This window comes from Hyaena hyaena, unplaced genomic scaffold (genome assembly GCF_003009895.1).
Source record: "Hyaena hyaena isolate Hyena2069 unplaced genomic scaffold, ASM300989v1 scaffold_1385, whole genome shotgun sequence".
NCBI lineage: Eukaryota > Metazoa > Chordata > Mammalia > Carnivora > Hyaenidae > Hyaena > Hyaena hyaena.
In genome coordinates, this window is record NW_024082011.1 from 127,402 (window position 1) to 150,290 (window position 22,889).

General features: G+C 41.3%; 1 protein-coding gene across 4 annotated transcripts in view; it reads left to right on the forward strand.

Moving 5' to 3' along the window:
- The first annotated feature begins 1,473 nt into the window (after positions 1-1,473).
- CNOT6 (CCR4-NOT transcription complex subunit 6) overlaps positions 1,474-22,889 on the forward strand; it is a 79,486-nt gene continuing 58,070 nt past the window's right edge. Inside the window, exons 1-2 of one of the 4 annotated variants that reach the window (XM_039223578.1) lie at positions 12,544-12,644; positions 13,006-13,094. The gene's annotated coding sequence lies outside the window, so the exon portion shown is untranslated. Of the gene's footprint in view, positions 1,609-12,543; positions 12,645-13,005; positions 13,095-22,889 lie in introns of those variants that run through there. The other 3 variants (XM_039223580.1, XM_039223577.1, XM_039223579.1) reach the window with 3 other exon arrangements.

Genomic DNA, 22,889 nt, shown 5'->3' on the forward strand with positions numbered 1-22,889 from the left:
CCTTACCCTTGCTGGGCTTTGCTGTTGCCCTACCCTGTCCAGCGTCCTCCAGCACTTGAAGACAGGGGCCGTCCCTTGATTTCTTGGAAGAAGACAGGTAAGGGCCATGCCACGGCCATGCGGGAGAGGCAAGCATGGAACTCAAACAGCTTTTATCCTTCAATCTTTTCCTTGCTCTTCCAGCTCTCCTCTGTCCCAGCAGAAGCAGCCACCCATTTCCCAAGTCCTGTAGCCCAAAACAGCTTTGGGGGGGAGGGGGAACGGGAGGAATCTCTCACTTTGTTGCTACTGTTAATTCCTGGAATCAGTTTCACACATTTCTTCCACGTTGATTTTTCAAAAAGGAGCCAGTGGCCCATCTTAGTTTGCCATGTAGGTCCCTCACGTCACGCCCCTGTGCATGCCTCTCTAATGGATTTGTTTGTTGGGTGTTTCTCGTTTCCCAGACTTTGAGCTTACTCAGGGCAGGGTGGGGCCTGATTCATCTCTACATCCTGGCTCCAGCACAGGGCTCCAACCACCAGTCAACCAAGTGCACTGATGCAAGCAAGCATCATCAATTAGCCCGGTCCTTTCTCTGCTCATCTTCAACCACCACCTGAATGGAACATCTTGATTTTTGAAGGCGGCCTCGGACAGTTACTCCGACGGGGATCCCACCACCAGAACCGTCCCTTAACTTGCTGGACTGAATGGCCATTAATGGACCGAAACAAGCCGTTAATTAATTAATTAATTTTTTTTTTTTTTTGCATATCTGAGGCAAGAGGAATCGTGAGACTTCACGATTGAACGTCTCGTCTTTAGGCAGATCAACTGGCTAAAGGCAAAAGTCCGTTTCTCAACGTGATTGCTAGGAAAACGAAGGGGAAAGAGATCGAGGAAAGCGAGGGAAGAGAAGGGACAGAAGTGAACTGCCTGAGACCAGAAAAAAAAGGGGGGAGGATAGATGGAAAAACGGAGGACCGTTAAGGAGAGGAGAGGGAAGGGACGACGGAGCAGGAAAGGAGCCAAGCAGAGCGGGAAGAGAAGCGGGAGGGTTGGCCTCGGAGCGCGCCGGGCGGGCGCACCGCCGTCCAGCGCGGGGGGCGAGGGGGCGGGGCTTGGGAAGCGGCGAGAGGAGAGCGACCCACCCCGTCGGACATCGAATGGTCGCGCCCAGCGGCGGCGGCCAATGGGCGGCCGGGATGTTGGAGCGGCGGCGGCGGTCGGGGTACTCGCTGGCTGGGGGACGGCGGCCGCCGCCATGATGCTTGTTTGCTTTCAATGAAAACGAGGGGGGCGCGAAGGAGGAGGCGGCGGCGTCGGTGGCGGCGGCGTCGGCGGCGCGGAGCTGAAGGCGGCAGTGGGCGCAGCGAGGAGGGCGAGGCCGGGGGCCGAGAGGGCGGGAGGGCGTAGTGGCGGCCCGTCGGGGCGGCTGAGGCGGGCGGCTGACGCGGTGGCGCTCGGAGGGAGAACAAAGAGCGGCGGCTGAGGCGGCGGAGGAGCGGCGGCGGCGGCGCTGCAGCAGCGGGCGGGACTGGTATGGTGGTTCCACAGGTCAGACCCCGCTGCACTCACAGGGAGGAGGCGGCGGCAGCGGCGGAGGAAGGCGGCGCACCCCGAGAGGTGAGCGAGACGGGCCCGAGGCCCGGCCGGGCGCTGCTCCCCGCACTGGCCGCGCACGGGCCCCGCTCAGTCGTGCCCCCGGGACCAAAGCGCGCGGGGCCTTGGCGCGGGCAACTTGAGTTTTGTGGGTGGCGAGCCCGTAGCTTGGCCGAGCTGGCGGCTGTTTGGGGGGGGCCTTTCCCGACGCGCCACGGTTGTGATCCGGCCGGGTTCCTGGCCGCGCCCCCGCGCCCAACCCGGGGGCGTTGATTGACGGCGGGGGCGGGGGCGCGGGAGAGCGGCGCCCGGGCCCTGGGACCCCGACTCTGGTCTTCCCGAGGAGGCGGGTGGGTTTCGGGGACTCTTGGCCAGGATGGGGGGCAACTTTGGCGGGGTGGCTGTGTGGGATTGTGCGCCGTGGAGTGTGGAACTTCGCAGTTACCGCAACGCGGGAAACCAACTGTTGACCCCCTACCTAAAAGTATTTAAAACTCAGTTTAACTCAGATCTGGGGGGAGGGGGAGGGGACCTGGTTGAAGAGGTACTTAGTACCAGATGAAAAGGTTTATAGTATTGCTCAGAACGCGGAGATAGCCCTAATTACTTGAAGCGGTTTTCTCCAATAACCCAAACCTCGTTTTTCTTTTTATAGTTAAACACCAATCGTTATTTTCTTTGGAAGCTTTTTCGACTTTTTTCCTCCCTCGTCTGGTCCCGAGAGCCTGCGAACACCTGTAACGTTTTCTTTAACTGTTACTGCAGATGACAACATTGTGAATAGTCATCTTGCTTGACCTTCCTGGAATTACTGTGTTAAACTGACGTTGTTTAAATAATCTACTTGAATTTGAGTTCCTGCACTTACCTGTTTTCTAGGTGGATTGTCTTGGTCATTGGTAATGCAGAGTTTCTTGCATTCTTGTGTCTGGAAATTTAATTTTGGAGAGGAAAAGAGGGAACGTGAACAAGTGAAAAATAAAATGACATCTAATAGCACTTTGTGTTTTTCACAATACACTAGGGTTTACCATTCAAAAACAGTTTTATTGGCTCCAGCAGTCGATATGGTCATTGATCAAGAGGTTTTGAAGACTCTTTTGTAACTGTCAGAGCAGTTATGATAGTCTTCAGAAAGTGATGACTTTTAGAGTTAAAATTGCTAAATATTTTTAGACCAGTGATCTGACTCAGCCAACTTGCTTTAAGCAAAATATTTGTAAAGCTACCTGTGAACGCGGAGACCTAGAAAGGTTAAAGTGGTTTGCCCAAGGTACTGACTGTTAAGAGGGAAAGGACCGGGTTTTGTGTGAGTGTGAAAGCACATGAAAGGGTGATGTAATTGCTGGGGAGGGCAGAAGGTGGTTTTTTGTTTTTGTTTTTGTTTTTTTTAAATTTTTTTTAATGTTTTATTTATTTCTAGGAGAGAGAGAGAGAAAGACAGCGTGAGCAGGGGAGGGTCAGAGAGAGAGGGAGTGACAGACTCTGAAACAGGCTCCAGGCTCTGAGTTGGCAATCAGCACCAGCCACCCAGGCGCCCCTGGGAGAAGGTGTTTTAATGGGTAGAAGTTATTTGGGGTAGATGTGTCTGTTCAGTTCTCAGGTGAACAAGACACTTAATAAGATAGAAGACATTTTCAGAGAAGATTCACTCAAAGTTGATTCTTGCATAGCTTCAGAAATGTCTTGAGCTGTGGTGATGTGGATGAAGAAGCCCTGTTGAATGTCTGTTTGGTTTGTAGGTGTTTTCACGTTTCTTAAATCTTGGTGGCAAAGACTACAATTGTTGGAAAATTTCAGATGATTTTCTCTTGACTAGAATGAAGGTGGCTATAGAACTTGGTCCTGACTGCAAAGAAAGGCATTGTTTTGCCTACTGTACTTGTTTATAAATATGCATTTTGGTCAATGTTTAGGCATGCCACTACACTTGTGTTAACCTTCTTATATTCTTTGAAGCATAAACTTTTTTTTTTTTTAAGTTTTTTATTTTGAGACAGAGCGAGAATCCCAAGCCTGCTCTGCAAGTGAAGAGCCTGATGTGGGGCTCAAACTCACGAACTGTGAGATCATGACCTAAGCTGAAATCACGTTGGATACTTAAGTGACTGAGCCACACAGACGCCCTGAAGCATAAACCTTTTCCATATCGTAGTGCAGTGGAAAGGGATAATATATGTAAGGCATCCTGGAATAAATGGTCATCACTGCTCACAGCTGTAGTGTTTGGTCCATGAGGGGTGAGGGACCACTGACTTTCCCATATGCACGCTGATTGGGAAGCTCTTCTTTTAAAATGTTTATCATTTTGGAAAAGTCCAAATAGGTTCAGCAAGGATAATATTTTAATGCAGAAAAGACTTAGATTTGTGGTCCTGTAGCACTTATTTACACTTTTTTTGTTGTGAATGGAACTCAGTGTTAATGTAGAAAAAAAATTCCGATTTCAGTTTTCAAATCTTTAGCTTCCAGTTTTGGTGTATTTTTTTCTTTCACCTTGCCTGCTGCTGCTCACTTTCCAAGGGTAGCCATTTTACAGCAAGTGTGATTAAGGAAACACCCTGTGAAATTAAGATATCCTAGATAAATTAAACTGGAAACTTCCTGTACACAGAGCCTGGTGTGCTAGAATACAGTGCAATACACCATATTTTGGTATTTGAGCAAGTAATTAAAAGGAGAAGGTTTTTTTGCATCCAAAATGAGGACCCATATGTAGGCTTCCTTAACCTTACCCTTCTATGGCCTTTACCTCTCCATCATCAGTTTATATTTTCTTGGTAACTTCAGTTAGGTGTCAAGGAATAAAACTTGCTGGACACAGTATTGGACCCTGAGGGTTCAGAAATGAATACTACCTAGTTTTTGCCATGTAGTTTCTAGGTATCGTAGGTATGTAAAGTGCTATGAGAGAACAGAAGGAAATAAATTTGTGGAAGACGTGGGACCAGTTTACAGAAAATAACAGTAGAATAGCTGTTTGTCAAACTGGGGAGAGGGGCTCATTTCATTTTTTTTTTTTTTAACGTTTATTTATTTTTGAGAAAGAGAGAGAGCACTAGCTGGGGAGGGGCAGAGAGAGCGAAGGAGACACAGAATCTGAAACAGGCTCTAGGCTCCGAGCTAGCTGTCAGCACAGAGCCCGACGTGGGGCTCGAACCGACGAACCGTGAGATCATGACCTGAGCCGAAGTCGGACGTTTGACTGAGCCACCCAGGTGCCTCCAGAGAAGGGCTCATTTCAAACAGAAAGGAACGGTGGGTGCACTCAGGTGCCAAAAGTTGGGCTAAGACTAATGGTGAGGTGTTAATGGAACAGGAAGGCTGGTGCAAAGGTGTGTCCAGCCTAGATTTTGAAGGATCATGCTTGCTCAACTAAAAATGAGGTTTATATTTCATCCTGTAGCAAAGGAGGGAGCCAAAAATATTTTTAGTACTGGAACAAGGTGATTTATAGACTACTTTGGCATCAGTGTGGAGGATTGAGTGGAGGCCCTACATATTAAAAAGTCACATTTGAGATACTATGGAGTTAGTGACTGAATGTTTTTAACTTGGATATAGTGCCTGTTGTGTTCTGTAGTTCCTTTTGTAATGGACTTGAGGGTTTGCCCAATTGCTCTACAAAACAGGGTAATTTAGAATCAAAATGTCAGGATGTTTTGGAAGAAGTTAAAAGCAGTCGAAACAATGAAACCCATAAAATGGTATACTTGAAAATCCAGGCACTAAGAACTTGTTTTTTGAGTTCTGCTTAGGCAGACTGTAGAGCTGAAGCTGGAAAAAACACCCTCTGCTCACCAGAAGTGGGAGGCACCAACTTTTAAAGGTTGCAACTATGCTAATAGTCTGTTGGGACATAGGCCATATGTATGTGAAACTTGTGGGAGGGCAGAATTTTCTCTCCAGTAATTTACTGCAATTGGAGTATTGAAATTAAAGTCTCTGAGCTCATCATACAGCTAGCTGTTAATTTATGTAGTCGATATTGCCGTGAAGCAACATACCGGTTCCCCAAAGTTACCATGGTTTGCAAGATTGCACAGGAAAAATTACAGGCTTTGTGGGGAAAAATGAGATTGGAGCACAACACTCAAAAACCCAGTGACTTATTTTGAAAAAGGAACCTGATGAAAATGGTAGCAAAGTTTTACACATGTGAAATGGCTGAGGAATATCTAAATAATCAAGTAAATGTGGCACTTTACTTTGAGAAAGACCTCATTTGCTTGTGGAAATGGGCATTAAAATGTTTGCTGCTTGTTACTCTGAAGTGGTAGCTGGCAGGTTATCTAAAATCAAATAGAATGTTGTAGTAACACCAGACGTGAGTGGGTGGGTGGGTGTGCCTCATCACACACATGGAGAACTGTCAGGGGGAGTAGGTGTTTAAGATGTGTGTGTTTTGTGTATTTCTGCACAGCTCAGTTCAGTGGGGTGCAGTTTTCTACCTTCATTTAGTGCAGTAGATGCAAATGAGAAGTTTGCGTTATGCTCAAATTCCCTAATATATCAATCACATTGGAACAAATTCACATTTCATAACCAGCAATATAGCAGAACTAATTATACTTGAATACAGCATTTTAAAATAGTACTGAAACTCAGTTCCAAAAATATCCAAACACCCATATGTCAGGCGCCATGTATAGACTTGCTATCCTTATTGGGCTTATGGTCTTTTGTCCCAGGTGGGGCTTATAGTGGCATATACAGACAAATGGACCAGTAAAGCTCTCAACAGTTTATACAGTAATGAGTATACAAAGCAAGTGCTAAGGAAGAACAACTAATTCTGCTTTGGAAACTTGATAGAGACATCTCCAAGGTCTTTGAGCTGAGTTTTGAAGGGTGAATAGGCACTTGCTAGGCTGAGTAGGACTTTTCATGACATTTGCAAAGTCAAGTTACACACAACTTTGACTGTGAAATATACGACGCAAGGATGGGAGGGACAGGAGGGGTGGCCAGAAATAGTTTGTGAATAGTCTAAGGGTTTTTGTTAAAGTGTTGGAACTTATGTCTGTATGTGCTGGGGATCCACTGAGAGGTTGAGTGGATGGTAGTGGGGCAGTTGTGTGTGACACACTTTTTTCAGGAGACACATAGTAAAAATGTGGTTGGTGGGTGAAACAGGTTAAGAAACTGGGGTCACAGAGTTCATTTAAGTCCTTGTGAGAGGCCAAGGACATCAGCATAAGAGCTGGACAAGAATAGGATAAATTTGAAAGATACTAGAATTAGGGACAGACAAGTAGTGAGTTATAAAAATAGGGAGTTGAGTACCATTCAGAAGGTTTTTTTAGCTTGGGTAACCTGGTGTGATTTAACTTGGGCAAAGTAGAGGAAAAAGAACAGATTTGGGCAAGGGAAGTGGAATAGTTTGCTTGTGATTCTAAGTTTCACATGCCTGTTGGATATTTAGGTGGATAGGTTCTAATAGGTGTCTGGACCAGAGAGTGATTGGGAATTTTAAAGACTTGGTCAGTATATAGTTAGTATTGGAAGTTAAGAGATCACTCAGGAAGAGTGTATGAACAAATGCTTTTCACCTTTTTGTAAGAGAGGTATAGTCCCCATTTGAGAATCAGTTGAGAATTATGGCCCCTGCTGAAGAGAATGAAAATGTGCATACACTTAAGTCTGAAACTTACTCATGAAATACAGGTTAATATAGGACAGGAAGAGGAGAGGACCAAGGGAACCCTTAGGAACAGCCAAGATTACATTTTGCGCAGAACTGCAATCAAATGGTTAAAAAGGTAGGAGAATAAGAGCGAGTAAAATTACAGATGCCAGGAAAGGTAGGAGTGCCGAGCAAGGGAGTTTTCGGTGCTGACGAGCGATGGCCAGGTTTAGGGTAGGATGAGCTCTGAGAATGGTTTACTAGGATTTGGCAGTCAGTGCATGTAAGCAGAGCAGATTTTTCTGGGACTAGGGAGGTGGAGGTCAGACTGTAGGTTAGGCTGGGAGCAAATGGGAGGTTAAGATGGAAAAATGTCATAGACTGCTGTTTCGAAAAGTTTGGAGTGGAAAAGAAGGAAAAAGGGTAATAGTTTAAAGAGGAGGACAGGGTTGAGTGAAGGTAGTAGACACCTATATTAGTTGCCAGCCTTATGTTTTCCTTAAGCCCAAAACTTAAGAAATAAATTTCTACTCTAGGTATTTCAGACTTTTCCCTGATAAATTGGCTGAAATGATAGACTCTTTAGTGGATCACATACTAGATTAGATCATATTAAAACTTTCAGTCTTCAGTTACTGAAAGACTAAAGTTTACTCTTCATATTCCCTTGCTAGGTTTGTATTTGTCCTTTGCTCAACAGTCCACGATTGAGTGAAATGTTTGATGCACTTTTAAATGTAGAATAGTAGCAAAGAAGGCATAGTCATTTTCTTTCAAAGTTATTTGCTACAAATATATACCTTATAAAGTAAACATGTGGAGATCTAACAAAACAGAAATTAGGCAGTGATCTTTGTATCTGAAAGGAGTATTACAAGTGACTCTGGACAAATCTAGCTGTCCGATGTAGATTTTTTTTTAACTAAGCAGACTTTGAGTGGGGTAGTGTGGTGAGATAGACGAAAAAGGATACTAGAGGAGTCCTCACTAATTGAGACCAAACAGAAAAGAAGATGTATTCAAGTTAAGTCAAAAATATTTCTTGCACTCAGCTTTTTGAGGGGCAATTATTTTCTTCCGTAAGATTGTGTATCGTTGTATGCAAACACTGCAGCATCATAAAGCAGTATCTGATGAAGCTAACTGCTATGTTTTGTGGACTGAAAGCTTTTCATATATTTTCATCTAAAATTGTTGAAAGTGAGAACTGTACTTTATTTGGGACATCTAAAGAATTATCATTTGGTTTCTAATTTTAGGGAGACTAGAGAAATTCAGACTTAGGGATTTGCAGTCACAAAGAAAAAAGGAGCTTTGTTGAATGCTAATGATGTGATAGGCATTGTGCTTTACATGTGTTATTTTATTTCATCCTCAGGCCAAAATTTTGAGGTAGATATCATTTTATAAATGATGAGGAAGCTTTAGCCTTAAAGATGAATGTTAAGCATGTCTTTCTTTTTTTTTTTTTTTTAAATTTTTTTTAATGTTTTATTTATCTCCAGGAGAGAGAGAGAGAGACAGCGTGAGCAGGGGAGGGTCAGAGAGAGAGAGGGAGATACAGACTCTGAAACAGGCTCCAGGCTCTGAGCTGGCAGTCAGCACAGAGCCCGACGCAGGGCTCGAACCCACGAACCGCGAGATCATGACCCAAGCGAAAGTCGGACGCCTAACCGACTAAGCCACCCAGGCGCCCCAAGCATGTCTTTCTTGATATAGGTCTATTTGACTGTAGTTTGTATTCATTATTTTAAATTTGTTTTTTATTTTTTTGAGAGAGTATGCAAGTGAACAGGGGAGAGGCAGAGGGAGGGGAGAGGCAGAGGGAGAGGAAGAGAGAGAATCTTAAGCAGGCCTGAGGCAGAGCTCTATCTTAGGACTATGACATTGTGACCTGAGTTGAGATCAAGAGTCAGATGCTCAACCAGCTGACCACCCAGGAGCCCCTCTAGTTTGTATTAATTTCACTCTACACCCCCCACTTCCGTTATAACACACTCTCATGGTGCTGTGGCTTGGAATGGACCTTTGATACACATTTGATAATATAGGGAGACCCAATTGCTGTCCCAAATTTATAACCATTTACTTTGGTGGCTGATTGTGTTGATATAATAGAGCTACCTGGAAGATTCTTAATATTTATGATTTCTCTTTTAGGTTATGGATGAAAAACTTCATGAGCGTCCACTTAAGAATACTATTCATGCTGGCCAAAAATCCAGTTTTAAAGCATTTCATTGTTTTAGGAAAAGGCAGTCACTTATGTGGTCAGAAAGCATTGCATAGTGGAACTCCATTTCAACAGAGTTGCTTAAGATACTTTTCTATACCTTCTGAAACGTCAATAGGTAGCTTTAGAGCAATATTCTAGTGTTATTAAAGGCTTCTTGAAGATTTGTAAGGTCAGCATTTCATGAATAATTTTCCTGTAGGGGAAAAAAAGGCCTAGTGGGTTAAAACTGATTGCTGGTATAGTAAATAAAACTGCCCAAGTGATTGGGTATATGAATTAGCTAGAATAAATGTTGAATGCCTCAAGAGGCCAAAATCCCCACTAAATATTGGTAGCTAGACTATCATGAGTTGTTATAAGACAGAGCAGCAAATAGGTTATGGAAGGTCTGACAAAAGATAAGGGAGTGAAGAGATTTCTGTTAGCATCCATCATTTGGATGGATCATGCTAAGGAGCAGATTTAGGGTTGGTGGCGTCCCTCGCCTTGCCTTTTTGATCTTGGTGAGGTTTTGACTTACTACCTTGCTTATTAGTGGGCACTTAGCTTTTGCTGATTCGATGGCCAATCTTATTTGTCTTAGTATGCTGTGCTTTGTTTGACTTCAAATACGGGAAATAAAATTTTAACCTATATTTGGTATATCTTCATAGTTGTGTTTTGAGTTAATTTCTTGGATTGAATGAAATTACTAGTGTTTGAACCATTTTTTAGAAATTTTTATTTTTGAAGGGGAGTGCAAGTGGGATAAGGGGCAGAGAAGGGGACAGAGGATCTGATGTGGGCTCTGCGCTGACAACAGGAAGCCTGATCTGGGGCTCAAACTCACAAACTGAACTCCCAAACTGCGAGATATGACCTGAGCTGAAGTCGGATGCTCAACTGAGCCGTGCCCCCCTGAACCATTTTTGACCTTTCAAATTGTAGTTTGCTATGGTTGTTGCACAGGAAACTTCTCTCTCTGCTTTGCTGACTATATTTTATACTTGTGTGATCAGGCAGATGCATGCGGTTAGAATTATGTTGCGACAGCAGTCTGGTAACAGGCTGTTGCAGGCTGTCTGTAACAGGCTGGGCACTGCGATGCAGATGGGTATGCCCATCTTTTCCTCTTAGAGCTTGGTTTTGACTTATATCTGCTGTTCAGTTCTGTGTTTTGGAGGAATATTTTACTATAATTTAAAAATCTCTCTGTTTCGCCTAGGTCTTTTACTGACTGGAAATTTTAGTTAAACCAATTTGGACTGAAACTTATTTTTGTACTACTTGAAAAAGGATGTAAGGAAATTGTATATGGGATTTTAAAGGAAGGGGGAGGTGGCTACAGAAACTTTAAGTTCTTAAAAATATTACTAAGATTTTATTTGTGTTTTTCATTCTTAACCTCTTACGAGTGTATGGTGGAGTTTTCTAGAGGGTAAAAAAATGTGTGATATCTGATCAGATTGACTTCAGAGCAGATAGGCGAATCCAGCTGTCTTATATTATGTCAGACATTAAAGAGTGCAAAAATGCAAGACAATGTCATTCTTCTCGCAAAATTTTACTTTTTGAAAATAGTTCCTTTTCATAAAAATGTTGGTTTTGACATGGGATGGAGGTATAATATTTAACAGGTTAGTACATATTTAAAATTTTCTTAGTTCTAATTTCTAGAATGGCAAATGTTGACAGGTTATAACCCACATAAATGAAAGCTCTTTGGGGGTACTTGTGAATTTTTAAGAGTATGTAAGCATTCTGAGATGATAGTGTTGGAGATCTGCTTGTCTTAGATTATTAGGCAGAGTTTGGGAGTAGAGAAGGCAGGTGGGGAATAGCTTGGAAAGATGATACACCTGAGAGGGGAACTGGAGGCTCATAGTCTCAGCCACACAAGATTTGAAGACTGAACATGAGATCTTGGCCTTATCAGTGACAGAATTCTGGAGTTGTGTGAAGAGCTAGATTGTCCTTGGTTCAAACCCCCTCTCTACTACTTACCAGGCGTGTGGGACCTTGGCAAATTATTCAAACCTTTGTGTCTTCATCTAAAATAAAATGCAATATTATCTACTTCGTGGGTTGCTTTGAGAATTAAATTGAGAATAATAGAAGACTGCGTAGTGGTTAGAGCAGACTTGTGGATCAGACTTGGGTTAAAATCATAGTTGTGCCACTGGTATCTCTGTGACCTTGGGCAAGTTACTCATTCTCTGGACCTTCCCTTCTGTTTGTAAGGAGAATAGTAGTATTTGCTTACGGGAGTCCTGAAGTGTTAAAGGAGACAATGTATGTGAAGGGCCTGGTAGGCATGTCACTAGGTGAGTGCTTAGATTTCGTTGGTTGTTCCTGCCAAGTGCAGAGTGTGCAGATGGGCAATACAACACAGTCTTGTTGTTACTCCCATCTGTTTGGGGTTTGCTCTTGTTTTGGTAGGACATGTCGCTAAAATTATGTTTATACAATTTAATCTTTAAGTTTTTCCCCTAGATTCTTATCCTAGAACCAGTACTCTTCGGTTTTTGTTCCTTTCTGTCTGGTTTTTCTAGATTTTGCTTTCAAGGTTAGAAGCCTAGATATTAGTTTTTTTTTATTGCTGGTAAAATGGGCACTGTTAGCACACTTGTCTCTTACAAAATGTTTGCACCCCCCCTCCATTTTTTTTAAACTATCACAGCTTATCTCCTTGAATTCTTATAGTTATTCACCAAGTACTTACTATTTGCCAGGCTCTGAAGGGGAAAAAAATATTAAAAATAGAAGTGCAAGGAGCTATATTAGAGGAGGTGAGTGAGACATTAAAAAAAAAAAGTCAGGTGGGGTTAAAGATACTATTATAGAAATATCTTCAAGGTTCGGAAAAGCTCAAAGCAAGGAATGATAAGCTCCCTTGTTTGGGAGGGATAGGGAAGGAAGGACGTTTTTGAAGTCGGATATCTGATTTGGCATTTGGAGATGACTAGAGTTCCTTAAGGTATCTGGAGGAGAGGGAGAGATGGCATTTCAGGCGGGAGCGATAGCATGTGGTAAGGCACAGGGGTTTGTGAGAGGTAAGTGGGAATTGGATATGACTGGAGAGGCACACAGAGGCCTGCTTTGTAAACGAGCCTGGGTTGCCTCTTTGTAGTTCAACTCATACTTGAGCCTCCTTTGTGTCAGGCACAGCGTCAGTCCACAGGTACAAAGATGAAGGAGATGGGGTTTTAGGACGGTAAGGTAAGTACTTGTGTTTTTAGGGGTCATTTTGGATAGTGTCTAGGCTGCATTTGAGTTGGGGCGCAGCAGAAGAATGTGGATCTGAGACTCTTGGATTAGCTCATATCTCAGGGCAGAGCCTGGGGAGTTGAGCAGATCAAGTGAGGAAGATTTAGTAGGTCAAGTGGACTAGAACTAGGGAGCTGGATATGAAGGCTGGGACTGGGTAGGAAAGAGTTAAGGTAGTGCTCCTATTTCTGGTTTGGAGAACTGGGGTGGGGGAGGTTGGGAGACCAACATGACAATTTCACTTTTTGTAAGATCTTTGTGGTGTCTTGTTTTTTTCACTGGCTTTTTATTGTGTGTCTCCTATGCAATTCAGAAACCTGTTTTGAGAGATTATCCTGGAATGTAAGATACCTACTGTATCTTTGGCTGTTTTAGTAGTAGCCTTGGACTCTACAGATCAAGGTAGGATTTAAGTTTTGCTTTTTAGATAAGGGTAGTCCTTTTGCAGAGGTTTTTATGCTTGGCTTGCCACCGGGCACTGGTGATAGGGTGATAGTTTTGCCACTGAGGACAGCTCCTGAATGAGGCTTATCCTTTGTGCAAACTTTTAAATGGCCATCAATCGTGGTGGAAGTCTGGATAGAAAAAGAAGACAAATGTGATGACATTGAGAGGGTGATTGGGGTTTAAAATGAGATGTAGCAGTGCCTTAACTGACTTGATGTTCTAAAAAAGACTTAAATGTAGTCTGTCGGAAGTAGCTGATTTTTAGTTACAGAGAGGCACATGTTTCTCATGTGTAGAATTCAACTAATAAACTTGGAAGAAACAGAAGATAAGGTACAGGGTGTGCTAGGCCTGCCATCTCAGCCATAATTACTATCGATTTAAAATTCCAGAGTATTTTCTCATTTTTAAAAAAGCATCGAATTATTGTGTTTATATGACATTTTAAATGTCTTCTTAATGTCTTGGTAGGAACAGAATAGAAGTTAAATTAGTGTTTATTGTTAGGCAAATTTTAATGTGCCGGTGAATAAATTGTTTGGACTGTATTCAAAGAGGGAGTAATTTTTTTCCTTTTGGTGGCATCCCTGTAATGGCTTGGTGTTTTTGAAATGGGAATAGAAAGAAGATAGTGGGGGGGGTGGCGACTGGGTGGCTCAGTTGGTTAAGCGTCTGGCTTCAGCTCAGGTCATGATCTCACGGTTTGTGGGTTCAAGCCCCGCGTCGGTCTCTGTGCTGACAGCTCAGAGCCTGGAGCCTGTCTTCGGATTCTGTGTCTCCCTCTCTCTGACCTGCGCGCGCGCGCGCTCTCTCTCTCTCTCTCTCAAAAATAAAACATTAAAAAAAATTTTTTTTAAAGAAGACAGTGGAGTATATTTGAAGGATGGCAGTTGTCTGCCAGTTGTATCAAAAGAAACAAAAGTATTGGATAAAATCTGAAAGGAGAATATTTTGAATTTTAAACTAAGAAGTTTGAATTTGTTTTCTAAGCAGTAGAAAGTTGAGGTGGGGGGCAGTGATGGGAGAGAGGATGCCTTAGAATCCCAGTTTTAAAGCTGGTATAGGACCAGAAATCATTCCAGAGGATTTCCCAGTTCTTTACAAAGAATGATTCTTTTTTCCTGAATTTTGCAGTGTTATCCGAACTCAACTTTAGGAAGAATAATTTGAGTGTTATTTATATAGGCTGGTTGTAATCCATAAGGCATAAATACCAATTACAAGAGATCATTATAATAGTTGAAAAAAAGCAAATAAAGTCCTAAATTAGAGTGATGTCTATAAAAATAAGAAAGGGTTATAGTGTGATTACATGGTTGTGAAAGTTTTGTTTGCTCTGCCAGCAGACAAAGCACCGCGATCATGTATTTCTTATTTATTCTTTATTCCTAGCACCTGGCAGAGTACTTGGCACATAGAGGGTGATTAGTAAGTATTTGGTGAATGAATTATTCTGTAAAGAAAGCTCCCTAAGGAAGCATGGTTCAGATGTACTGAGTTGCTTTGGGATTTCTATGAAAACCTGATTCTGGGTCATGAAGAATATTTAGACCCATTCATTAGTGGAATATCTAGTAGTGCTTCCAAAAGACCCTGGGAGATGCAAACCATTTGTGGTGACAGATGCTGGAGAAAGTGTTTGATGTGCAGAGGAGGCAGTAGTTAACATGTGCTTTTGTTGGAAAGGGTTTACAGTGGCTCCATCATGTGACTTGGGTTTGGTTGAAGGGCGAGTAGAAGTCTGGGGTGAAGGTTGTCTTTGGGGAAGGGATTAGCACATATTAAAAGACTACCCCTTAGCAGTAGGTATGTTGTAATCAATTTAGGACTTTATAGGGTAGCATGAGTGTAAGTGGATAAAGAGTGAGAAAATAGTTGGCTAAGTCTAGATAGTAAAGGAATTTGAAATTTGGACTGTAGGTAGGTGGAAAGGGCCATCTTTGGTTCTTAAGCAGAAGAGTGACATGAGCAGACATCTATCTGGAAGGTAGATACAGAGAAGATTGTTTAATACTTGAAGTTGAGAGATGAGGAGGGTCTAAATTTGCTTCAATAGCAGTGAAAATGGAGAAGACAAGTTTAGAAATCTGAAGAGTTAAAAATCAGTCTGATTTAGTGAAAAATTGTATTAGAAGAAATAAATTGGCACCAAGGTTAGTGTCATTAGCTTAAAATACAATTGGCTCTTGGGACGCCTGGGTGGCTCAGTTGGTTAAGCGTCCGACTTTGGCTAAGGTCATGATCTCAGGGTTTGTGAGTTCGAGCCCTGTGTCAGGTTCTGTGTTGACTGCTCAGAGCCTGGAGCCTGCTTCGGATTCTGTGTCTCCCTGTCTCTACCCCTACCCTGCTTTTTTTCTCTCTCTTTCTCTGTCTCTCTAAAAAAATAAATGTTAAAAAAATACATATGTCAAATACAATTGTCTCTTAACACAGGTCTGAACTGCACAGGTCCATTTATGTGTGGATTTTTTTACAGTACAGTTCTGTAACTACTTTCTCTGCCTTATGATTTTCTTTCCTCTAGCTTTATTGAAAGAATACAGTATATAATATATATAACATAGAAAATATGTGTTAATCAGATGTCCATGTTATCATGTAACATGATATCAGTAAGGCTTACCGTCAACAGTAGGCTGTTAGTAAAGTTTTGGGGGAGTCAGAAGTTACATGTGGATTTTCAACTGTTGTTCAAGTGTCAACTGTATACCCTAATTTGCAGCTCTGACAGGGGCCTGATAAGTCAGTCAAAAGGATCTTTCTGCCCATGAATTTCTTTCTGCTTCCCTCCCTCCTTTTCCTCTGCCCCTGTCCTTTTTTTTTTTTTCCTCCTCCATGTTTGAGAAAGAAATACACAAAGAATGGAGGAGATAATGTAAAAAGGAAAAGAGAGATGTTAAATTTAGCATTTTTTGTCAGTTGAAGATGAATGTAACTCAATTTCATTTTCCTTGAAAAAGATCTGGCCAAGGGGTGCCTGGGTGGCTCAGTTGGTTAAGTGTCCAACTTCGGCTCGGGTCATGATCTTGCGGTTCGTGAGTTTGAGCTCCACATAGGGCTTTGTGCTTACAGCTCGGAGCCTGGAGCCTGCTTTAAATTCTGTGTCTCCTTCTCTCTCTGCCCCTCCCCTGCTTATGCTCTGTGTCTCTCTCAAAAATAATAAACATTAAAAAAAGATCTGGCCAATATAATTAAAATAAATTATTCAACTTCAGAGTGCCTTTAACAAACATTTTTGTACATGGCCAAAGTAACATGGCTTCATAATTATTCATTAATATTCAAATTTTTTCTTATTATTTGGAGAGAGAGCATGAGCAGGGGAGGGGCAGAGAGAGAGAATCCCAAGAATCTGTCAGCACAGAGTGTCTCACAAACTGCGAGATCATGACCTGAGCTGAAATCAAGAGCTCAAATGACTGAGCCACCCCGGCACCTGTTATTCATTCATATTTTAAATATGAAGTACGTAGTAAATGTTTCTCCTTCTGCCCAAAAAATGTCCTTTATTGCTGATTTGTGGATCCTACATAGGGACCATTTATTGAATCTGATTATATATTCCTTAATTCTCTTAGAATCTAAAATAGTCCTGGCATCAGCTTGTTGAAGGCAGCAGACCAGTTATCCTGCAGAAGCTTCTGCCTTCTCACTTTGCTTCTTAGGTGTCATCTGGCCAGTTCCTCTAGTTCTTCATCAAGATGAACATTGTTGATGTGTACTTGGTGTTCCATCATATCAAGACACTCAGTATCTGGTTCTCCCCCCATCAGTAATGTGAAGATTGAAGAAGCTAATAACCTTTTATTCCTCCCTTGAACATTTTCTACCTTGTAATTCAAAAACAGTTTGGGCGATGGTGTTACCTTAGCATTACATCAGTGCCAGTGATTCATCTAATGGTTTTAACATGATTTAGAATCCTTGCCTAAAGAAGGAATTATAAAATGATACTGCTTTTTTAAAAAAATTCATTCTTCATTTGTTAGCTGTCATTGTAAAGTAGGACTGTTCTCCAGCTGAAACTGGTTAACTCTGAAATGCAGTACCTGATGAAAAGTTAAACACCTAAATCTTTTCTCTTTGGTACCAGTTTTCTTAGTTTAAAAGCTGTCTCAAATGGTGGCTCACTTGTACCTGTGGCACTCCCTTTCCTCCCCCTCCCCTTTCTTGCTTCTTGCCTTGATTACTGCAGTAGTTTCCTCTGCTGCTAATCAGCCTTTTATAGCGCTGCCAGCTCTGTTTTCTGCAGCACAGGTAATCGTGTTATCTACACATCTTTTTTGATTCAGTGTATTTCATTCCATTATACTTATGATTCTTTTTGCTCAAGTTGTCCAGTTTTGGCCAGTGAGGACCCCTTCTAACTGGCTCCTGTGTCCTGTTAACTTAGGTTTTTGGCACTAAAGGATCTCTCAGGTTTAATACATTTTTTATATTTCCTGCCCCAGACTTGTAATTGTCCATTTTACAAAGAATTTTGCTTTCTTAGTATTAGAGATCAAAACGGAGGATGAGGGGTGCTGTTATTCCAGAGATAGCATTGCTTCTGGAACACTCCAACTCATAGTTAGAAACAGTTTTAAAGTCATTAGTTTATTATAATTCTCAAGTCAGTTTTGGTTTTGGTGTTTTCACTTGATTTATAAATGCTTTCTTAGCCTAAAAATCTTGGTTCCTAACATTGACATAAGTCCTTCTTTGCTTAATCCTAAAATATGAAGTAAATAAATCAATGTAACGCCAATAATTCTCATCATTCTTTCCACAGCTGTGTGATTTCCCCTGGTGTGGCTGTAGAGTGACTCATTTATTTATCTTTAAATTTTTTTTAAATGATTATTTATTTTTGAGAGAGACAGTGGGAGCAGAGGGAGGGCAGAGAGAGAGGGACACAGAATCTGAAGCAGCCTCCAGGCTCTGAGCTGTCAGCACAGAGCCTGATGTGGGGCTGACCATGAACCAAGAAGAGATGACCTGAGGCGAAGTCAGATGCTCAACCGACTGAGCTGACCAGGCGCCCCATAGAGTGACTCATTTAACTGTACGTTCTTGTTGATGGCCACTCAAGTTGTTTGCATTTTTTGTCATAATGCTATAATGAGTAATTTAGAAAAGTACATGGGTTGTATGTTAGTAATTGCTTGTCTGAAAATGTCCTTTTATTTGTCTTCACATTTGACCAAGTGTTTGAGGACAAAGTTTTTTAGTTAAGGTAAAGTTTATGTAAAGTGAAATGTATAGGCCTTAAATGTACAGTTAGAGTTTTGATAAATATATATACCAATATAAATCACACCTCATTTAAGATATTGGGTATTTTCATCATTTCCCAGTAGGGCAGCCATTGTTACCACTACAAATTCATGTAAATGGAATCTCTTTTGGGTCTTTTTCATTCAGTGTAATACGTATTGATACGCATACCAATATATACGCAACCAACTTATTCTTTTTTTATTGCTGAGTAATATTTATATGGATATACCACAATTTGATTATCCTTTCATTGTCAGTGGATGTTTGGATTTTCAGTTTTGGGCATTTATGAATAAAGCTCTTATGCACACTTATATAAATGTACTTTTGTGGAAATACAGGTTTTTTCCGCTTTGGTAAATACCAAAGTGTAGGTTTACTGAGTTACAGCATTACTCAGTTACTCTCTTAGATATTATGTTAATCATCTCTTTTGTTTTTCCATAAAAAAGAGTGTTTAATTTTTGCCTGTTTTGTTTTAGTAGAAATTGTGTTGTTGGCTGTGACTTTCCTTTTTTGCCTCAGTTTTGTTCTAGAGATGCTAATATTCAAATACTTTTTCCCATTAGGTCTCCGCTCTTTATCTCCCTTTGTGTTGGTCCCACAGTTGACTTTTTTATTTGTAGTTTTTGTTTATGAATGACTTCTTTAAGCACAAGAAACAATTTTTCTTGTGGAATATTTCTTTTTTCTTTTGTATTAGTGATTTTGTATAATCATTGTTCTGTGTGTATTCTACTTAACTTGTGTTTGACGTTGACCACTCTTTTCTTTGCATTTTATACAGATATGGTATGGATAGGTACTTAGGCACTTCTGTTGGTTTCCCCTCAGACTGACTTTGAAGATGAGGGAGAGGAAGGCTGTGGCATACCTGTTGGCTGTGGGTAGTTATGATTAGTGGATTTCAGCTCCCAGTTGGTTTTTGTAATTACATTTTCATTCCCATGGGGAGCATTCAGATATCTGATTGTCCTCAGTTTTCATTGAGCAGAAATTTGGTTCCTGACAGAAAATAAGACCAGAGGTGTTCCTATCCTTTTCTTTCTGTTTCCTGTCTCTAGTGGCTGTGTCTTTCCACTCCTAACCAGAGGATGGTTAAAATAGATTTAATGTAAGGGTTTTAATTAGGGAGCTATGAATCTGTTTGGGGCTGTGGGGATGGGGCATAACTTTTTGCAAGGACTTTTGTATCTTCATTCCAGTCTGCTTCATTAGGTGTTCTTCTTTTCTTCTCTCTAGTTTAGATTCTGATAATTCCCTTATAACCCCTCCCTGTGATTCCTGTCCCAGCCTCCCCTCCGCACCATATCCCCCCTCCCCCACATCATTTCTGGAAATGTTGGGTAGAGAATATGGAGATTCATACCCCCCCCACCCCCCGTCTAGACACAGGTTTTCTAAGTTTGTGGTATGCAGTTAGGTCATTCTTAGTTTAAACACTCCAGGATAATCTTATTAGTTGTGTTATGGTTTGTAACTCTGCTTTGCAGTGCCAACTTTCCCACGATGGTTATAGTTCTGTATTTTGAGGCCATTTCTTAAAATGTTTAATTATGAAAGCATATCTTTCTATGTTGGTAAATTTGTCCTGTGTTTCTTTAAGGTAAATAATAATTCTAAGATAATGAAAAACTTTTCTTTGAGATCCAGAATGGGGATGGATTTTATGCTACCAGGGTCAGTAGTGATGTCTGGCTTTGGGTTGGATAGGGAATTGACTAGTCAGGTGCTACATACCTGCTGACTCTGACCTGTTTCTAATTCTTTTGTAATCCTTGGCAGTTTTTAAGTCTGTTTTGGAAACCGTTTAGTCTTTTTAGATAAAAATAAGGTATGCCACTGCAGATTATTTAGAGGAGAGATCTGCTTGTTGATTTCAAAGTCTTGGGAAAGATCCTAAATTGTATGCATTCTTATATCCCTTTCCCTACCAATGCTAAGCTTTGCCAGACTTAAAAAAAAAAAAAAAAAAAAAAAGGAAAGGTGTTCAGTGGGCAGATATGCTCGTCTTGCTGCTTCTGGAGTTTGTCCAGTTTGCTACTTTTTTTTTTTTTTTTTTTCAATTTGACTGTAGTTGACACAGTGTTAAATTAGTTTCAGGTGTACGGTATAGTGATTGGCCAACTTCAGTGCTGTCATACTCCCTGTGCCACCCCTCCCCCGCATCCTCAGTCTCTGGGATTTGCAAATAAAGATGATCTCCTCACTGCTTTCAGTAAGCTGTCCCTTAAGTTTTAAGACCACCCGTCCCACATTATGAAAAATCAAGAAAGGGAGTGGTTGGCTACCTAGGCAGAAATTATGATTTTCTGATTGAATGACCCTAGGTGCAGGGCCTAGTTTTCAGATTTCCTAGTTCAGTGACACTTCTGTCCATTCTCTGAAGTGGGATCAAACTCTGGACCTTCAACTAATTAAGCTCACATGAAGTTGGTAAATCAGACTTCTGAACTTTCACCAGGAAGTCAAATGATGATTAATAGGACCAAAATATTAACCTTAGCTGGAGAGAGCCAATTTCTTATCATTGTTGAATTTTATTTGGAAAAGCCACTGAAGATCAGATGGTTGTTTTCTAAAAATTTTTTTAATGTTTTATTTATTTTTGAGAGAGAGAGAGAGAGACAGAGCATGAACATGGGAGGCTCAGAGAGAGGGGGAGACAGAATCTGAAGCAGGCTTCAGGCCCTGAGCTGTCAGCACAGAGCGTGATGTGGGGCTTAAACTCTTGAACCGAGAGATCATGACCTGAGCTGATAGGATGCTCAACCAATTGAGCCACCCAGGCACTTCCAGATGGTTGTTTTCTAAGCAGCGTCTGGTCAGAATCATGGCATTTGGGTGATCTTAAGGGCTATTCTCATCAAGCTCTGGTAGCCTTACACAACATTTTATATTTTCAAGATTATTACTAGAACATTCATATCATTCAGGAAGGGCACTTGGCTTTGCCAAATTGTCTTCTGGAATAGGAACAATTTCTGACTGTATAGCTCCCTGTTAGGTATGTTGTAACAGCCTAAAAACTTCAGACATTGTATTTGTATTCTGAAGAAGTTAACATTTAAGAGAACAGTTTTATCAATAATACTTAACAAAGCAAAAAAATAAGTGTGCTGATTTTTGGGCAGATGCTTAGTCTCTCATTTACATTTTTTCAAGCAGCTTCTTAAGGATTATTTACCTCCTATGTTTTGACTACCCAGTCAAAGCTCATTTCTGTTTCAAAACAGCTTTACTTCCCATCAGTTAGGGAGGCAGCATAGTATAATGAAAGTTGCTTTGACTTTTTTCCAGTCTTTTTTTATTGTGGCAAATATACATAAAATTTATCATCTTAACCATTTTTAAGTGTAGCATTCAGTAGTATTAAATACATTCATAATGTTGTACAACAATTACCCCATCCATCTCCATAATTCTTGTAAACTGAAACTCTGCACCCATTCAGTAACTTCCCTTCCTTAGCCCTGGCAACTGCCACTCTACTTTCTGTCTCTGTGAGTTTGACTGCATTATTTGTCTTTTTGTGATTGGCTTATTTCACTTATAAAGTAGCTTTAACTTTTTAATCAGATGCAATCAAAGACAGACTGCTACTTCCCAGCCTTACAGTGCTGGTTAAATTTCTTAAAAGTTTTTGGGCGTCGGGCTTCTGTTGGCAGAATGGAGTTAATTCTGACTGCAGGAAGAACTAGCAAAAGACTAAGTCTAGTGAACTAAGAGGAAAACCAAAAGAAGAGGTATCCTGGAAGCCAAGTGAATGGGTCTGTCTACGAGGGAGTGATCATCTGTATTGAGTACTGATCATAGGACAAGCAAAAGGAGGTCTAAGAAACAACCATTGAATACAGCAATGTGAGGTCACTGGTTTCTTCCTGGCAGTTTTAGGTGGAATGTTAAAAGCATATACTGATTTGAATGATTTTAACTGGGAAAAAAGGAGTAGGAGACGGAGAGTATATGTAACTCAGGAGGATGATTTTTTTTGGTGAAGAGAATGAGGGGAAAAAAGTGTAACTGGAGGGGGAAATGGGGTCAGGACTTTAAGATAGAGGAGATAATACCATGTATATGTATACTAAGGATAAAGATCTATAGAGGGGAAAAGTGATGTAGGAGAGAATTGCCAAGTAATGTCCTTGAATAGGCAAGATGATGGGGGTAGGATTGAGTGTTCAGAGGGTGGGCAGTTCTACTAAATGAGAGTGTAGATGGGTGAGGGTGGGAGATCATTGAAAGGCCTCTTGTGGTTTTCTGTCTCAATGAGAAAATGGAAGTAAGAAAGGTAAGGTTGAGGGGTACATGTTAGAGATTTGAAGACAAAAGTAACGTAGAAGGGACTAGGAAAACTTAAATAATTTCCTGGCAGCATAAATAGTCCATTTGAGGTAGGTGATTGCTGAGTGGCTCACTCTAAGTTCACATGGTAGTAGGTTTTTCTCTGGCTGTATTTAGCTGGATATGTATCCAGAGTAAGTGGAGAGT